The sequence below is a fragment of the Lissotriton helveticus genome, chromosome 1_1 (genome assembly GCF_964261635.1).
Source record: "Lissotriton helveticus chromosome 1_1, aLisHel1.1, whole genome shotgun sequence".
Lineage (NCBI taxonomy): Eukaryota > Metazoa > Chordata > Amphibia > Caudata > Salamandridae > Lissotriton > Lissotriton helveticus.
In genome coordinates, this window is record NC_136057.1 from 1786014221 (window position 1) to 1786031783 (window position 17563).

Here is a 17563-nt window from a genome sequence, read left to right on the forward strand (position 1 = left end):
TCCACTTAAATCAATCTGAGTTACCAATATTCTTTCCCCAACCTGACTCAGTTGCTGTAAGAGCTGTACACACACTTAATGTAAAAAGAGCTCTTGTGTATTATATTGACAGAACTCAGTAAGTTAGGAAAATGCAACATTTTCTAAACCACATAAAGGCAGAGCCATTTGTAAATAAAGTATGTTCGAGGCATATGGGCTGCGGACCACACACTATTGCATTAGATCACCATCTGGTGGTGGGCCCGGATGATTACACTTTGTTGTTGTCTTGGAAGAGTCTTTGTCTGTTGGATGACTCCTCCCTTAGATCGTAGTGCACATGGGCATCGACTCAATCTTCAGATTGTTTTTTTTCCGCCATAGGGCTCAGATGTGTTCATCGTTCGGTCCCGTTACCGATCTCTTTTCGAATCCATAAATCAATCAAAATACCATCAGCATCATCGTAGTCATTAATTCCGGTTACCAGCGTCGAATAGAGACTTCACTTCTCGATTCCAGCGTTCGTCGGGGCAGTCAGGCCCAACTGCGCCCATGGGCCTTTGGCTCATGGAAAGAACACCCTTCAAGAAGTGCCCTAGGTATGGACACAAATTCCCTCATGCCGATCTTTATGAGGTTTGCAATCTCGGTTATCTCCAGAGCACGAGAGTCCACACTGGGAGGGCTGCGCTTCGTTCCGGTCCAAGAAAACAATCAGGGACCGTCGAGCTCGAACAGTAATGGTGCAGTCATCTTCGTCGACACCAGACCTCATTATAGACGAGGCTCCAATTGAAGTAGATGCCGAAGAACAACAGCACAAAGACATCGCTTCTGAAGCAGAGGATTCAGCTTCTGGAGTCAAGGATCAATCCGAAGATGATCTTCCAGCTGGTCAACAGGTCGTGAGTACAGAAATCTACCCTGTTCACCCCACCATACCGGGACAGGCTTCGGTTCCACCTCCACCTTCGGGTCCAGGTGCACACCGACCAAAACCTTCCGACGCCCTGCCTTCTGGCTCTGCAGCGAAGAATACAAAAAAGCCTCCAGTCGACTTGGGCTCGAGTCAGTCTGTCGGTCACGAAAAGCAGAAGGTTACTAAGCCAAACACCGGCACCAAAACAGAAAGCAAGTTCGACACCGAAAGAGGTTCCCAAAGCTACCAAACCGAAAACCACCCCGGTTCCGAAAAAAGTGGACCCGAAGAAGGTTCCGGTCCCGAAACATACTTCTGCTCCAAAGGTAGATGAGTCAAAAAGTACTTTGGGAACAAAAACTCCGGATCCAAAGAGCACGGATCCTAGGAAAAAGTCTTCGGAACCAAAACCAAAATCTGCTCCAAAGACAATATATACTGTTAAACCTAAGCATTTCGCCCCATACCATATAAATCGGCGCCGAAAAAAGATTTGCCAGTAGAAGAGCTTTTTAAACCCGATCCAAAGCAAAAAACCCTTAATATTAATCCAGAGACTGGACATATCACTTCTGTGCCTGAAAAGAGGAAAATGGACTATCCTAAAACACCGCTAGTTCCTCTAAAAAAAAAAAAAAAAAAGCATGCTCAAACTTCACCAATGATGATCCTTTCACAAGAATGCAGTACCAGTAGAAATTTCTCCTGTACATTCACCATCTAGTACACATAGTCTTATACCACAAGATGAGGATGATGGGGATAGTTACTCACAGGACATACAGAGTGAACATCACATGGATGACATTAATGACCCAAATGATATTCCTGGGCCATCAGGTGACCCATGGGAAGATTATAATGCACCAGATCTGCCGTAAGATGATGTATATCCGTCTAGACCATCTCCCCCAGATGACACTATTGGGTTCACGCAGCTCATTCATAGAGCAGACACTTTCCATGGGGTAGGCCTACACACAGATACAATGGAAGATTTCCTAATGGACACTTTAATGTCATCACATAAGACCACAACCACACTTCCAATACTTAGTGGAGTGGTAAGGCATGCACCTGAAATATTTAAGGACCCAGTCAGAGCAAGGGTAATTCATCCCAGACTAGAAAAAAAGTACAAAGCGGCTCCAACTGATCCAGCATACATTAAACGACAGTTGCCATTAGACTCACTAGTAGTGTCAAATGCGAGAAAAAGAGCTAATTCGCAGACAACAGGAGATGCTCCACCTCCTGACAAAGAGTCTAAGCTTTTAGATGCTTCGGGAAAACACACCATTTCACAAACTGCTAATGTCTGGAGGATTGCTAACAATCAAGCTTTGTTAGCAAGATATGATAGAGCTCATTATGATGAGTTAGTCACTCATGCAACACTTGCCAGAGCAATACAAAACCAGGGCTTCTGACCTAATACAGGAAGGCAAAGGTATTACAAATACCTCCATAAGATGTGCACTAGACACAGCAGACACAGCTTCTAGAGCATGGGTACTCACAAACTTTCTCTCGGGGCCAAATTTACAGTGTGGTTTGTGTCCGAGGGCTGCACCGGTGGGGGCGGGGTCAGTGGCGGAGGGGGCAGGGCTAGAAGAAAAAAAAAACTGACCATGAGGTTGATCACAGGTCCCTGCAGCGGACGCCTTCGTCCACTGAGCCACCAGACCCGGCATACACACATTTCTCTCTCTCTCTCTCTCTCTCTCTCTCTGTCTCTGTCTCTGTCTCTGTCTCTGTCTCTGTCTCTGTCTCTGTCTCTGTCTCTCTCTCTCTCTCTCTCTCTCGTTCTTTCTCTGTCTCTCTGTCTCCCTCCCTCTCTCCCTCCCTCTCTCCCTACCTCTCTCTCCCTCTCTCCCTACCTCTCTCTCCCTCCCTCTCTCTCACTCGGACTGTCTCACTCATGCTCACTCCCTCTCTCCCTCTGTCTCACTCACTCTGACTGTCTCACTCCCTCTCTCACTCCCTCTCTCCCTCTGTCTCACTCCCTCACTCCCTCGGTCTCACTCACTCTGACTGTATCACTCTCTCTTTGTCTCTCTCTCTCTCTCTCCCTCTCTGTTTCCCTCTCCCTCTCTCTGTTTCCCTCTCCCTCTCTGTTTCCCTCTACCTTCCTCCATTTCTCTCTCCTTCCTTCTCCCTCCTTCCCTCTGTCTCCCTCTCTCTCCTTCCCTCTGTCTCCCTCTCTCTCCTTCCCTCTCCCTCCTTCCCTCTGTCTCCTTTTCTCTCCTTCCCCCTCCCTCACTCCTTCCCCCTCCCTTACTCTGAGGTCTCCCTCCCTTACTCTGAGGTCTCCCTCCCTTACTCTGAGGTCTCCCTCCCTTACTCTGAGGTCTCCCTCCCTTACTCTGAGGTCTCCCTCCCTTACTCTGAGGTCTCCCTCCCTTACTCTGAGGTCTCCCTCACTCACTCTGAGGTCTCCCTCACTCTGAGGTCTCCCTCCCTCTGTCTCCCTCCCTTGATCTGTCTTTCCCTCGCTCTCCCTCTGTCTGCCTGTCTCCCTCCCTCACTCTCCCTCTGTCTGTCTCCCTCCCTCGCTCTCCCTCGCTCTCCCTCGCTCTCCCTTGCTCTCCCTTGCTCTCCCTTGCTCTCCCTTGCTCTCCCTTGCTCTCCCTCGCTCTCCCTCGCTCTGCCTCCCTCGCTCTCCCTCTGTCTGCCTGTCTCCCTCCCTCGCTCTCCCTCTAGCTGGCTCTGCCTCCCTCGCTCTCACTCTGCTTCCCTCGCTCTCCCTCTGTCTGCCTGTCTCCCTCCCTCTCCCTCCCTCTGTCTGCCGCTGTCTCCCTTGCTCTCTCTCCCTCTGTCTGCCTGTCTCACTCCCTCACTCTCCCTCCGTCGCTCTCCCTCTGTCTATCTCTGTCTCCTTCCCTTTCCCTCCCTCTCCCTCTTCATCTCACCCTGCCTGGGTGTGCCCGGGCTGAGACAGTTTCTGGGCACACACACACTCAGCAAGCCAGCCAGCCGCACCCGAGCACTTAACAGGTCTTTAAAAGACCATTTGCATGCTAATGAGGCTTTATTCACCTCTTAGGCCCCTGCAGCCCCACTCTGACGGAAATCGCTTGGCCCTCAGAGTCTCTGCATCGCGCTGCAGCAGGGGTGTTTGCTGAGATTCTTTACGACAAAAAACAAACACGGGTACGATGTCTGCACGGTCCGCGGGCCGCCAGGGAAGGCTTGCTAGGCTGCCCCTGGCCCGCGCGCCGTACTATGAGTACCCGTGTTCTAGAGCAATAAACACGGGTCTTGTTGCGTAGACATGCATGGTTACCCATCTCTTGGTTTAAACCAGAAGTACAAGCCAGTATCTTAAACCAGCCATTTGACCAAGAACATGTTTTCGGTCCATCAGTTGATAGTGCACTAGAAAAGATGAAAAAAGATAGACACTGCAAAATTCATGTCAGCTTTACAAACACAAGCCCATAGACCTTACTTTTGTCGCTCCTCATATAGGGGCGCCTCTAAGGGTTTCCAAACAGACAATACCTCCTCTTCTTTTAAAGCGCCCAACCAAACCTCGCCTCATAAAGGATATTATAGAGGAGGTTATAGAGGAAACAACAATCGCAACACCTCTACTCCCAAACAGTGACTTCCCTTCCATCCCCCCCAGACCATTCCACTCCTGTCGGGGGGAGGTCAACAACCGTTCCTACCTGTCTGGAACTCCATCACCACAGACAGGTGGGTAAGACAAATAATTCAGTCAGGTTATTGTCTGGAGCTCATTTCCACTCCTCCAACAATACCACCCAGACAACGTCCTATGTCACAGGACCACCTCATACTGCTAAGACAAGAGGTGGAATCTCTACTGCAAAAGAATGGAAAAAGAACCAGTCCCAAAAGAACATCAAAACACAGGAGTTTATTCTCTATATTTTCTCATACCCAAAAAGGACGGGTCCATCAGACCTATTTTAGATTTAAGGCCCCTAAACCTGTAGATACAATCAGACCACTTTCATATGGTCACACTACATCAGGTTCTACAGTTGCTAAAGAAGGGAGACTTCCTTGCCACATTAGATCTCAAGGACGCCTACTTCCTCATTCCCATACATCAATCGCACAGAAAGTACCTAAGGTTCATTCTAGAAGGTCAACACTACCAATTCAAGGTGCTCCCTTTCGGAGTAACTACAGCACCTCAAGTGTTCACAAAGTGCCTAGCAGTAGTAGTAGCAGCACACTTAAGAAGGCACAACATTCATGTCTTCCCATATCTGGTCGATTGGTTAATAAAATCCAAGTCCTACAACCAATGTGTACAGCACACGCATCAAACAATATGTCTGCTACATAAACTGGGATTCACAGTAAATCCAAAGAAATTCCATCTCCAACCATCCCTGTCTCAGCAGTATCTGGGTTCTACAATAGATACCTCCAAAGCAATAGCGTACCCCAACCCAACAAGAATGCAAACTATGCAGGATCTTATCAAAAGATTCCAGCCACAACACTCACTACCAGCTCGAGTGTTTATGCAACTAATAGGAATGATGGCATCTTGCATTTTCATTGTGCCATATGCAAGACTACAAATGCGCCCCATTCAAGAGTGCTTGGCAAGTCAGTGGAATCAGGCTCACCAACAAATAACAGATCTGGTGGTTGTAGACGACCGGACATATCTCTCTCTGCAATGGTGGATCACCAAGAACCTTTCCAAGGGCCTGCCGTTTATAGAACCTGTTCCACAGACAATACTAACCACAGACGCATCTCTCACAGGATGGGGAGAGCATTTACAAAAGCACACAGTACGGGGTACATGGACAATGCAACAAAAACTACTCCACATAAATCTGGAGTTACTAGCGATTTTTCTGGCTCTAAAATAGTTTCAGCATTACCTATCAAACAAAACTGTACTAGTCCGGACGGACAATATGACAGCAATGTATTACATTCAAAAACAAGGAGGAACACACTCCCTACAGCTCTCCCGGCCGGCACAGAGCATATGGAGATGGGCCATTCCTCAAAACATTTTTCTATTAGCAGAACATCTACCAGGAGTTGACAATCAAGTTGCAGATCTGTTAAGTCGTCAAAGACAACAGATACACGAATGGGAACTTCATCATCAAGTTCTTCAGCCATTTTTTCAAAAGTGGGGTCAACCAGAGATAGATCTGTTTGCTGCAAAACACAACTCCAAATGCCCAAGCTTCGCCGCCAGATACCACACCCATTATCCAAAGGCAATGCGGTATGGATGAACTGGTCAAACAAATTTGCGTACGCTTTTCCTCCTCTCCCACTAATTCCACTAGTGGTACGCAAGCTACAGCAACATTCTCTCACATTGATTCTCATAGCACCAACGTGGGCAAGACCACCTTGGTTCACCACGCTACTTGAGATGTCAGTAGTACCACATCACAAACTATAACTAAACTATAACTCTCTACATCTACTAACACAGAACCATGAAGAGATTATGCATCCAGACCCAATGCAGCTCAATCTAGCGATTTGGCTCCTGAGGTCTTAGAATTTGGGTATCTAAACTTACCACCTGATTGTATGAATGTCATTAAATAAGCAAGACACCCTACCACTAGAGCATGTTATGCAGCAAAGTGGAAAAAGTTTGTTGTATATTGTACAAATAACATCAATCCCTTAGATGTTTCCATATGCTACCTGTTACATCTGCAAAGATCTAACTTAGCGTATTCCTCAATCAGGTTACATCTTGCTGCTCTAGCAGCATATCTTCACAACAGACATTTGTCATTGTTTAGAGTACCTGCAATCAAAGCGTTTATGGAAGGACTTAAAAAAATAATTCCTCCTAGAATACCACCCTCTCCAGTGTGGAACTTAAATGTTGTTCTCGCAAGACTTATGGGTCCTCCTTTCGAACCATTACATAAGTGTGAATTACAATTCCTTACATGGAAAGTTGCTTTTTTAGTAGCTGTAACTTCACTTAGAAGAGTAAGTGAGATACAAGCATTAACAATTCAAGAACCATTTATACAACTTCATCATAATAAAGTGGTTCTTAAAACCAATCCAAAGATTCTGCCAAAGGTCATTTCACCTTTCCACCTCAATCAATCTATTGAGTTGCCAGTATTTTTTCCCCAACCACAAACAGTGGTAGAAAGAGCTCTACATACATTAGATGTAAAGAGAGCAATTCTCTACTACATAGATAGGACAAAACCTTTTTGTAAAACTAAACAACTGTTTGTGTTTTTTTCTCCTCCACATAAGGGAAATCCAATTTCAAAATCCGGTGTTGCAAGATGGATTGTTAGGTGCATTCAAATTTGTTATCAAAAAGCAAAACACACACCATCCATTCCCCCTAGGGCTCATTCTATCCATAAATTAGGGGCATCTATGGCATTCCTAGGGAACATACCATTAGATGACATCTGTAAAGCAGCTACGTGGTCTACTCCGCACACATTTACAAAACACTACTGTGTAGATGTGTGGGCCAGGCTGTACTCAAAACATTATTTCAAACTACTGCAACAGACATGGGTGGTCGCCGCTAAGGGAGAAACTGCTGTTCAATCTATGCAATAGTGTGTGGTCTGCAGCCCATATGCCTCGAACGGAAAATGCTAATTACCAGTATGCATCTGTTCTTGGCATGTAGGGCTGCAGAACCACATACGCCCACCCGCCTCCCCGGCTACCGGTGTCTGTTCCAGTATTATCTTATTTAGCTTCACAATACTTGGTCATCTCTATATGTACTCCTACAACTCCATCATTTGCCTAATGGCGACAACAATCTGAAGATGGAGTCGATGCCCATGCGCACTACAATCTAAGGGAGGAGTCATCCAACAGACAAAGACTCTTCCAAGACAACAACAAAGTGTAATCATCCGGGCCCACCACCAGATGGTGATCTAATGCAATAGTGTGTGGTTTTATTTATTTATTTATTTATTTCATTTGTATCGCGCAACAGCTACCCAACAAAGGGTTTCCCGGCGCTACTGATTCATGGATTGTTCCTAACTGGGTATGTTTCAGATGTTAAACAGCCAGGTCTTTAAGGCTTTCCTGAACTTCACATAGCTAGCCTCATTTCGTACAGAAAGTGGCATGGCATTCCACAGTGTGGGTCCAAGAAATGCAAACGATTTTCCACCCACTCTTGACAGTTTGGTTCTGGGAATTACAAAATGCTTAGCTGAAGCAGACCGTAAGGCTCGGGAAGGATGGTAAGGATGCACCAGACTTTGCAAGTATTTTGGGGCAGTTTTAGTGGAGATTTTATGCATAAAGCAGAGGGATTTAAATTTGATCCGATTTTCTGCTCTAAGCCAGTGTAGATCTCGAATGTACTTAGAGGTCGATGTCATGTAAGGGATTTTGCATAACCGTCTCGCAGCCGCATTTTGAACTGTCTGCAGTCTGCGAACCGTTTCCTTCTTTGCTCCTAAGTATAATACATTGCCGTAATCAGGCCTAGATGTGATCAAAGCATTGATTACTGTTTTCTTTGTGGATTCTGGCAGCATCCAGCAGATCTTTTTAAGCCATTTTAAAATTGCAAAGCAGGTGGCAGATGTCTTCACTGCTTGTTGGTGCATATTAAGGGAGTCGTCCACAATGATACCAAGGTTACGGGCCTGCATTACCGGAACCGGAAGAAGGCCCATTTCTTGTGGCCAATGTTGGGGGGCCCCATAGTTCTTTATCTTTACCTAGGATCATTTCTTCGGTCTTATCACCGTTTAATTTTAGAGAGTTCTCTTTCATCCAACTTGCAATTTTCACAAGTCCTTGTTTTAGAATAGATGGGCTATCATTTTTCGCAGACGAAAGTGAAAAGAGCAGTTGGGAGTCGTCAGCGTAGGAGAACATTTGCAGCCCCGCCTCTTCCGCTATCTTTGCAAGCGGACTCATGTATAGGTTAAATAGTAAAGGGCTTAATATGGAGCCCTGTGGTACTCCATGTTTAAACATCTGGATGTCTGAACAAGCGGAGCGCGAGAACTTGAAAAGTGCGTTTGTCCAGAAATGATTTAATCCAGTTGATGGCAGCTCCTCTGATACCCATTAAGTATAGTGTCCGCATTAATACAGCATGTGATACCATATCGAATGCGGCGCTAAGATCTAGTAATACTAATGCCACTGTTTCACCACTGTCCAACATGGAGCGAATGTTTTCTGTGACACCAAGTAAGGTTGTCTCCGTAGAGAAACCAGATCGAAAGCCTGACTGTTGAGGAGGCAGCAAATCTTGGGTTGTAATAAATTCTGTGAGGGAACGGTGTATATGCTTTTCAAGTATTTTAGCAAATATGGGTAATAAGGAGACTGGTCGAAAATTTGAGGGCAGATTAGGGTCAGCTCCAGCTTTCTTTAGCAATGGGTGGATCATAGCGTGTTTCCATTCGTTTGGCACACATTCTTCCTGTAAGGATCCATTTAAAAGGTCTGTGATTATGTCCATAGACTTCTTATTAAGTTGTTTTAGTACCGAGCATGGTAGTGGGTCATTTGGTGATCCTGATTTGATGGTACTAAGTAGCTCAATGACAGTATCAGTGCAAAGCACGGGCCAACTTTCTATTATACTAGACGGGGCATCGGGAAGCTGCTTATCAGCTTGATTACTCAGTGCAGTAGAAAATACATTAGGGGAGGTCATGTTGGCCGGGTGGCCTATGTTCTGAGCTAGTTCAATTTCTTGGTAAATTTTGTCAACTTTATTGACAAAGAACGAGGCTAATAGATCGCATTGTTGCTTATTTAGACCTGGCGGGGTTTGTTCTGTTTTTGAGCCGGCTAGTTCTTTCACCATTTTAAAGAGTATTTTTGATTGATTTAGGGCCTCCGTAATAGCAGTACATACAAATTCCGCTCTAGCTTTGCTACAGAGCGCTTGGTATTTGGCTAATTTGACTTTATATTCTTTTTTAGCTTCTGGAGAATAGGTCTTTCTCCACATGTGTTCAGAGATTTTGCACCTAGTTTTTTCTTGCTTCAGTGTTTCATTAAACCATGGAGCAGGAGATCGATGGTTTTTGCATTTCAATTTAGTTTTAGGTAGGCATGTGTCAATAGCTGTCATGAGCCACTTTTGAACTGTCACGGACAGATTTTGAACCGATGCCTTAGTGCAAGGGGTACGTGTATCAAGGAAGGAATTTAAGGTGATAATATCTAATTTCTTCCAATTTCTTATGAATTGATCATGCACAGGTATGCTTTCCTTACTAGGCAGTGTGATTTGAAATGAAAACTTGACGAGATAATGATCTGACCAATCAATAGGTAGAGCATGGGAGGTGGTCATATCATTAATGTTAGAGAAGATCGGGTCAAGAAAGTGCCCTGCACTATGTGTTGGTCCTGTATTTCTCAAGATTAAGTTGAGGGACGCTAGGTCCGCTATAAGTTCTGTAGCTTTTTGACAGTTTGAATTGTCGAAGTGTAGGTTCACATCCCCAATAATAGAAAAATTAGCAGTTTTCATAACCAAAGGACCAATAGGATCAGGAAGGCTTGTCACCCAATTTGTCGCCGTCCCTGGAGGACGGTATATAAGTGCTCCAGATAATGTGTAATTCGGGGCAAGAGCAAGTTTAAAAGTGCCTGCTTCACAGCCTGGACAAAGTAGTTTAATAAGCTCGCAGTTGTAATCTTTCTTAAATATAATAGCGATCCCTCCACCAGTCTGATTTTTTTCGATCTAGTCTTACAATGGCATATTGATCTGGGAGGGCTTCGGCGGTTTCAGGCCCTGAACTTTCCTGAAGCCATGTTTCTGTTAGAAACAGGGCGTCGGGTTCTTCGTCAATCCTACATCTGCAGCCCTACATGCCAAGAACAGTTGCATACTGCTAAGTAGCATTTTTCTTCCCGTGGATTGTGAAATGTATCCAGACTTGTTATGCTAAAGCCAAACTCACTCAACCTACCCCTCCAAAAGCGCACTCTACTTGTAATAAGGGAACTTCCATGGCATTCTTAGGAAATATACCCATGGCTGACATGTAAAGCTACTGCAAAACATTGCTCTGTAGATGTAATGGCCAGTCAGCAAGCTAATGTGGGTCAAGCAGTTCTCAGAACTTTATTAAAAACCAATTAAACTGACACAGGTTAGCCACCGCTTTGAGAGGAGAACTGCTTTACAGTCTTAGCTAAGCATGTGTATCTACAGCTACACATGCCATCAAACAGAACATTTTGCTTACCCACTAAGCATGTGTTTGTGGCATGTGGTACATTCGATTCACATGTTCCCATCCTCCCTGAAAAACTGTGTTGGTTGCATTTATCAGCCTTCAACATTGCATTATGTTTACATGGTCATTTCACTAGAATACAGCATCCTTTACACACCATCCTAACCCACCAAGTGGAAAACAATCTAACAATGGAGGAGACGACCACGCTCATTGCCAGCAAGTGGAGGAGTCACTACACTTAAAGACGCAAAAGACTTCTTCCAAGAAAAACAACTTGCACACTTCCAAACCCAACACTAGATGGCGCAGATGTGAATCTACTACACTGTATGCCACATTTCCTTACCTGTGTTTCCAGAATCTCACTGGAATAGTATCTAAGAAGCGATATCATTTACCGATACTTTTTCTCCACCTACCATTCTAAAGAAAATCTTGAGGAAAATGTCTCCAGTGAAACTGATTTCCCAAAGCTTTGACAACAACATTTCTGTTATGATTTTCAAAACCCTTTCCTGTCTGCCGTATCTTCTCATATGTCGTCAGGCTTTGTAAACATCCTTTTGGGAATAAAGGATCATAAAAGGATCTTCCACCAAACATTATGGAATCCTGATCTTTACATCTCTGAATTCTTTGAATTTGTCTCCTTCACCATTCTCTAAACTAAGTAATTCCTAAAGATAGGAGGCCACCTACTTGCAAATGTAGCCCTTACAAATTGAAAGCTTTTTGTGTGCATTTTGTCTGTTAGAAGAGAGATGCTGTATGTATGGTAGTTCTTTGAGCCACGGGAGCAGTGTGGCCATTAATACTCTTCAGCAAGCATAGGTTTGCTGCTTTGGGTGCTTATTGTAGAAGGTCATGTCTCGATTGCTACCTGTTCAGCATCAGTTCCATTTTCTACAGTTTCTCTATTGTAATTATTTTATTATGGCTGACACGGTTCTCTTTTTAATGTAGATTATATTTTTGAATTAAAACAGTCTTTCACTTAAGTTCATCACTTGACTATAGCTAAAGGGAAAGTCTTCTTTGCAAACTAAGGTGCCAAGAGAACTTTCACCTATTACAAGAATGTTTTAGCTTGGAGAGCAACAGACTGACAAACTTTGGAATTCATGAGCAGGAGATCTTTACCAGCGATTTTTTTTTGACCCTCTGTGAATACATGGTCTTCTGTGCAGTTCCTGATAAACCTGTGTTCTAAATTAACCTTAAACGTCTGTTTCTCCATTGCATGTCTTCTTACCGTTCATCTGATGTCAGCTGAACTGTTTCTAAACCAATCTGTGTTATGAATAGGGTATGATATATTCTGTTGGAGTGGACCCTTTTTACTCATTTCATTAAGGCGCTGTCTGCTTCTCGATGCACAGGCTTATTTTCCCAGATATGCCTGTCATCCACTGACGCAAAGCAATTTTTAAAAATCTTCGGGAGTGCCTGACCTTCCGTTTTTGGTCTTTTAAAAGTTTGATTAGAAGATCAGAAAATGAGGCCATTTTAGCAAGGCTTTTGGCTCCTCTAGATGGCAGGAAAGTGGTCTGAATACTAAGCCTTTGAGCCAAGAGATCATCCACACGTGAGACACTTTTGAACAAAGCCTAGCCTCTGACTTCTTAGAAAGTCAATCATTCTAGATAATTAGCTGCTGGCAGGGCACCACAACTTTAAGGGCCAGTCCATACAGTGGCCAATTAGATATTCAGTGCCTCCTAACCAGACACCCCGTCATTGGGCGGTCCATCTGCCAATCATAGAAACATGAGCATATGGATTAAGGGTTAACTAGGTACTCCTTCAATATACAAATATATAGTCCATGACAAATCCGTTACTATAAACAATCAGGGTTAAACCAATATAATATAAGGCCTCCATGTATTCGAAGGTTCTATTGTTGAAAATGAGAAAATTGTCCACAAAACATGGGTAAATGATGCAAAGACAGTTCTCAGTGTACCGTCATTAAACCAAAGCGAGAAAAGCCTTGTGGCCATATATGCATGTGTGTTTCTACACTAGACCAATGACTGCAGTTTATATAGATGAACTGGATATAACAAAATATCATAGTTCTCTGTTCTGCCTAACTGTGGGTGTGAGAAAGTCTTAGTCTGAGTGTCATTGTTGACGATGTTGAGACCAGCAGTCTTGCCTCCCAACCCCAGTAAAGGGGCCAAGATCAAAAATATCATAGATGGGGCCAGCAGCATGAACTGCCACCAACTAGATTCCCAAGAATATTGATGCAGCATGGTGGCAGAAGCAAATAAATGTCTGCCAGAGGAAACACCGGGCTTGGCACACTAAGCTGCACAGAGGGCAGCAGAACAAGGGGAAATAAAAATACAGAGACAAATTTGTGTTTTAAGATGATGTTGAAGGTCTTCTCACACCCAGTGTTGGGTAGAGCGCACAATTCAATATCAAACTGGCCAGTCACTGTACAACGGGAAGTTCACAGTGAAATCATTGGAACATCTGAGGATGCCCACTAGGCCATTGATGACCCATAAGCAACCAGAAATCATGGGGGAGTGTGGGTGGGGGGCAGTGAAGCCCTATCACTCATATATCCGAAAGGGCCACAGCTCAGCCACTGGGTGCCCAGCTGCCTAGTCACTCAGCTGTCGGGTTTTCCTAATCCCTGTTTCCTAGAAAATAATGGTGTCGGATCCCAGTCGTGTATCAGTGAGGTGTAAAGATATTGAATTTGGTTTTGCAACATGTGCGGTCAAGCCTTTCTCTGTAGACAGGTTTTGCTAACCTCACTTAACTGATAGTTTAGATGTACCGAAAAGAAATAGGCATGGCAGACTTCCACATTGATAACAGCTACTGTGAGCAGCTTTACGAAAGGTCCATAGGACATAGACTGTCACTCTGAGCCGTGATAATAACAGGAAATATCCTCCAACTAAGTTTCTACGTTGTATGCTTTCTCCAGGATTACTCCGTCTTCGGGCCATTGAAATCCTGCATGCTCCTCTCTTGGGCAACTGTTGCCACCAAAAGGTCCATTCTAGCAGTTAAAAGACCCATTCACAAACACTCCCCAGTCTGCAGGGCGATAGTTAAGATTATTCAAGACATGAACCGCCCCTCCAACGACTTCACCCTGTAGTGAGAAACTGGTAGCATTTGAGAAGAGGTGTTAATTTATACAGTGAAGGCATATGGTTGGTCTGGGTTCAAGCCTATTTGGCTAACTTTGTTCAGGGCTGTTGCGAGTTAGCCACAAATATTTAGAAGTATAAAAGTTGCCTCAAGCTGCTCTGGGAGGGGGGTAGGTTTAACATTCAAGCTACTACCTATACAAAAAGGAGTGCACAAATTAATAATTCTTCACAAGCAAAGTGCTTCGTTATAGTTCATTTTACATTCCAATTCAAAGAAATGCAGCCAACACGTTTCGTCCAATGAGGACATCATCAGGGCTTAATACTTCACGTAGATCGCATGTTCTGTTCTGCCAATTTGGGCTTTGGCCACTTAGCACTGTGTTAAGGTGCTCCTCTGTTGTCCTACGTGTTCTCTTCCAACTCGTCTCTGCGGTATTTATCGAATCTGCCCCATACAGAGATGCGTTGGAAGGGAACGTGTAGGACTACAGATGAGCACCTTGGTCGAAACGTGTTGGGTGGATTGTTTATTGTGATGTTTTCTGGATGAAATAAGGGATTCATGATATAAACAACGAATTGGAGATACATAAAGACTCCCTATGAGCTTTCTTTGAATTGGAATGTCAAATGAACTATTACGAAGCTCCTTGATTGTGAAAAATTAATAATTTGTGCACTCCTTTTTGTATAGGTTGTAGCTTGACTGTAAGTCGCCCAGTAGCGGTGGGACCACATCAAATAGAGCGCAGTTGGAGCTTAGCGACAAATTACCCGTATTGCACACCAGTGCACACATCTTTTAGCCCTCACCGCCAGAGAGTTGTATGATTGATTTTGGTTTAACATTCCCATTCTGGGCGATATCCTATTGAGAACCTCTCCATAACACTTCATTTTGGGTGGTTCCCTGAAGGCACACAATTTTCTATTGTTGCCCATATTTCTGTATGATCGATTAGTTTGTTCTGGTTTGCACACAGTTTCACAGGATTGTCCATGTTGGCTCATGGGTTTCACGGGATATCACAGGTGACATGATTTTATTTTAGAGGGTGTCCCAGACACTGGGCAGCTAAACTTTTAAACGTCTGTGTCTCTTGCAGATGGTGGCAGTGATCACGTGTAGGTGCCTTCATACCATGAAGCTACATAAAGGCCAGTGTAGATTCAAGCCTACTTGTGGCAGATGGCAATTGCTTTGTGGCCGTTTCAGTAGCCGATAACGCCTAACTCTTGCACTCTTCTTTGACTGATGCAGATAGTGGCTGCTGCTACCTTGTAACTGCTGTTAATTGCCAGTTGCTGAAAGGCCTGTCTGTATCCTCTGTCTGAATTTGAGGATTGGATCTACATCGTACAAAGGGCATACACGTCCATTCCTACAAGACACGATCCCTGAAAGTTTTTTAATATGGTTACTATGTGCGACACACTGGCCCTGGTCCTTGGATTTACAAAAGCAATTTATGTATGCAAGGGAAAACCTAGAACACAGTCATTGAGGAGCACTGAACCCTGCACCTTCCCCTCAGTGAAAAGCAGGTAGCCCCAACAGCCTTCTCACCACACACCACCCCTTTTTTGCCAGCCGCTCAAACAGTGTCTGTCTTTTACCTAAATGACCCTACATGTGGTCTCTGACCCTGCTGCCTGCTCACACACTATCTGCCCATATTCAAAAAGGACTCTGTTCCCCTCTCCGATCTTATCAATTTCTTATATATATATATATATTTATTTTAATTTTTCTTTTATTGCTTGTGAATATTAACATTCTTGTGGGGCGACCTGGCGGGTGGGCGCCGATGGCGGAGCCCTTTCTGTTTTGCATCGCGAGCCCTTGCGGGTCGGAATGTGTATCATTTTGAATTGTGGTGACTGGTGTTTATCTTTATTTCACTCCTTTCTTTCTGATTTTATTTTGACTGTTGCAATGTGATTGGTTGTGGCTGCACGCACTAGTGACTTGGAGGCTGTTTCTATCTCCCTTTCACCAAGCTTGTCTTAGCCTAGGGTTACGCGCTGTCCCAAGTGAATGCTGGGAGAGACTTTGTAGTTCGTCGTCTGACTGTGGTGGTTCATTTATTTACAGTCTTTCCTTTGCTCCTGCTGTTTTTAGCTCTTCAGATTAGCATGGTTCATTTTTTTGGCTGTGATCTAAAATTATTAATGTTCCCATTTCTTTCTGTCTCCTTCCCTCCACCCTTGCCATCATCCCCTAATGACCTTCTTTTCCCAAAATGTAATTTTGCACACAAATCATGAATGGTGTCCTCCTTTCCTTGTTGTGGCAATGCCGCAAGCCTAGGGAAGGCCCTTCAGTCACTTATGGAGCTGCAATAAAACAAGCCATGCTGTAGATTTCCAAAGTTTTCCATGCACACTTATTCCTATTGCTTTCGTGAAATCACAGGAATTAAGGACTCTCTGAATTGAATATCACTCCGTGATAAAGGCAGATACATTTACAAATTATGAATGGTAGATCTATTTATAAATGTCTCAACGTGAATTGTAGAAAACAAAATCCTAATAGTTTGTCTTACACCCCTCCTAACACAGTGAGCTTGTGTATTCAAGAATTCTTAGTTTATTGAAATTGAACCCATTTCTCCTTCAAGGCCTGCTAACCTCTGTTCAGTACGCTGCTTAGCCAACTGTCACCAGAGAGCAGGAGCTTCAGAAAGGACATTGAGGAGTGGGGCATCGAAGGATTCATTAATATTTAGAGACCCGCTGTCGGGTGAACCAAAATTCACGCTTTCTAAGGCAGCCATGTTACCTTTGAACAATGTCTTGATTAACTTTTTCGTGGAGGAGCAGAATCTCTTCTAAGGAAGGATCTCTCTAGCCATTTATGTAAACTTCCCTTCGTTTTCTTTTCCTATGGTGTATATTCCGCATTACTCTTGGAAAACACTCCCATTGGTTTGCGGACAGGAAGCCTTTGGACAAGCTAGCAGTGCAGTTAATAGGGAAGAGACTTGCAAGAAAGATGAAGCCCTGGATCTCACTCCCATTTTAAAAGCCAAAGCCAAACGAAAATTTCACTAGTGAAGAATGTTCATGGGTGTGAAGACAACCCTCTAGTTTATGGTGGTATCAGGGTGACCGGGAGATTGAGAGCTAGGCAGCTTTTTTGGAATGGTGGGTTAAACAATTATACTTGCAGTTATCCACTTTCCTTCACAACTCGTACCACTGCCCCTCCCATTGGTGGCACTTACATTCTCACAAACACTCGCAGGTTTTGCCTGCTGATGCACATTCTGCCTAGATTAAGGTTTTATCTAAACATTGAACACTGCACGTAAATGAAT

The 17563-nt window shown here is 44.1% G+C and overlaps 1 protein-coding gene across 12 annotated transcripts in view; it reads left to right on the forward strand.

Annotated features, from left to right (window-relative positions):
* RBFOX2 (RNA binding fox-1 homolog 2) overlaps positions 1-17563 on the forward strand; it is a 686272-nt gene that overhangs the window by 588905 nt on the left and 79804 nt on the right. The window lies entirely within an intron of this gene.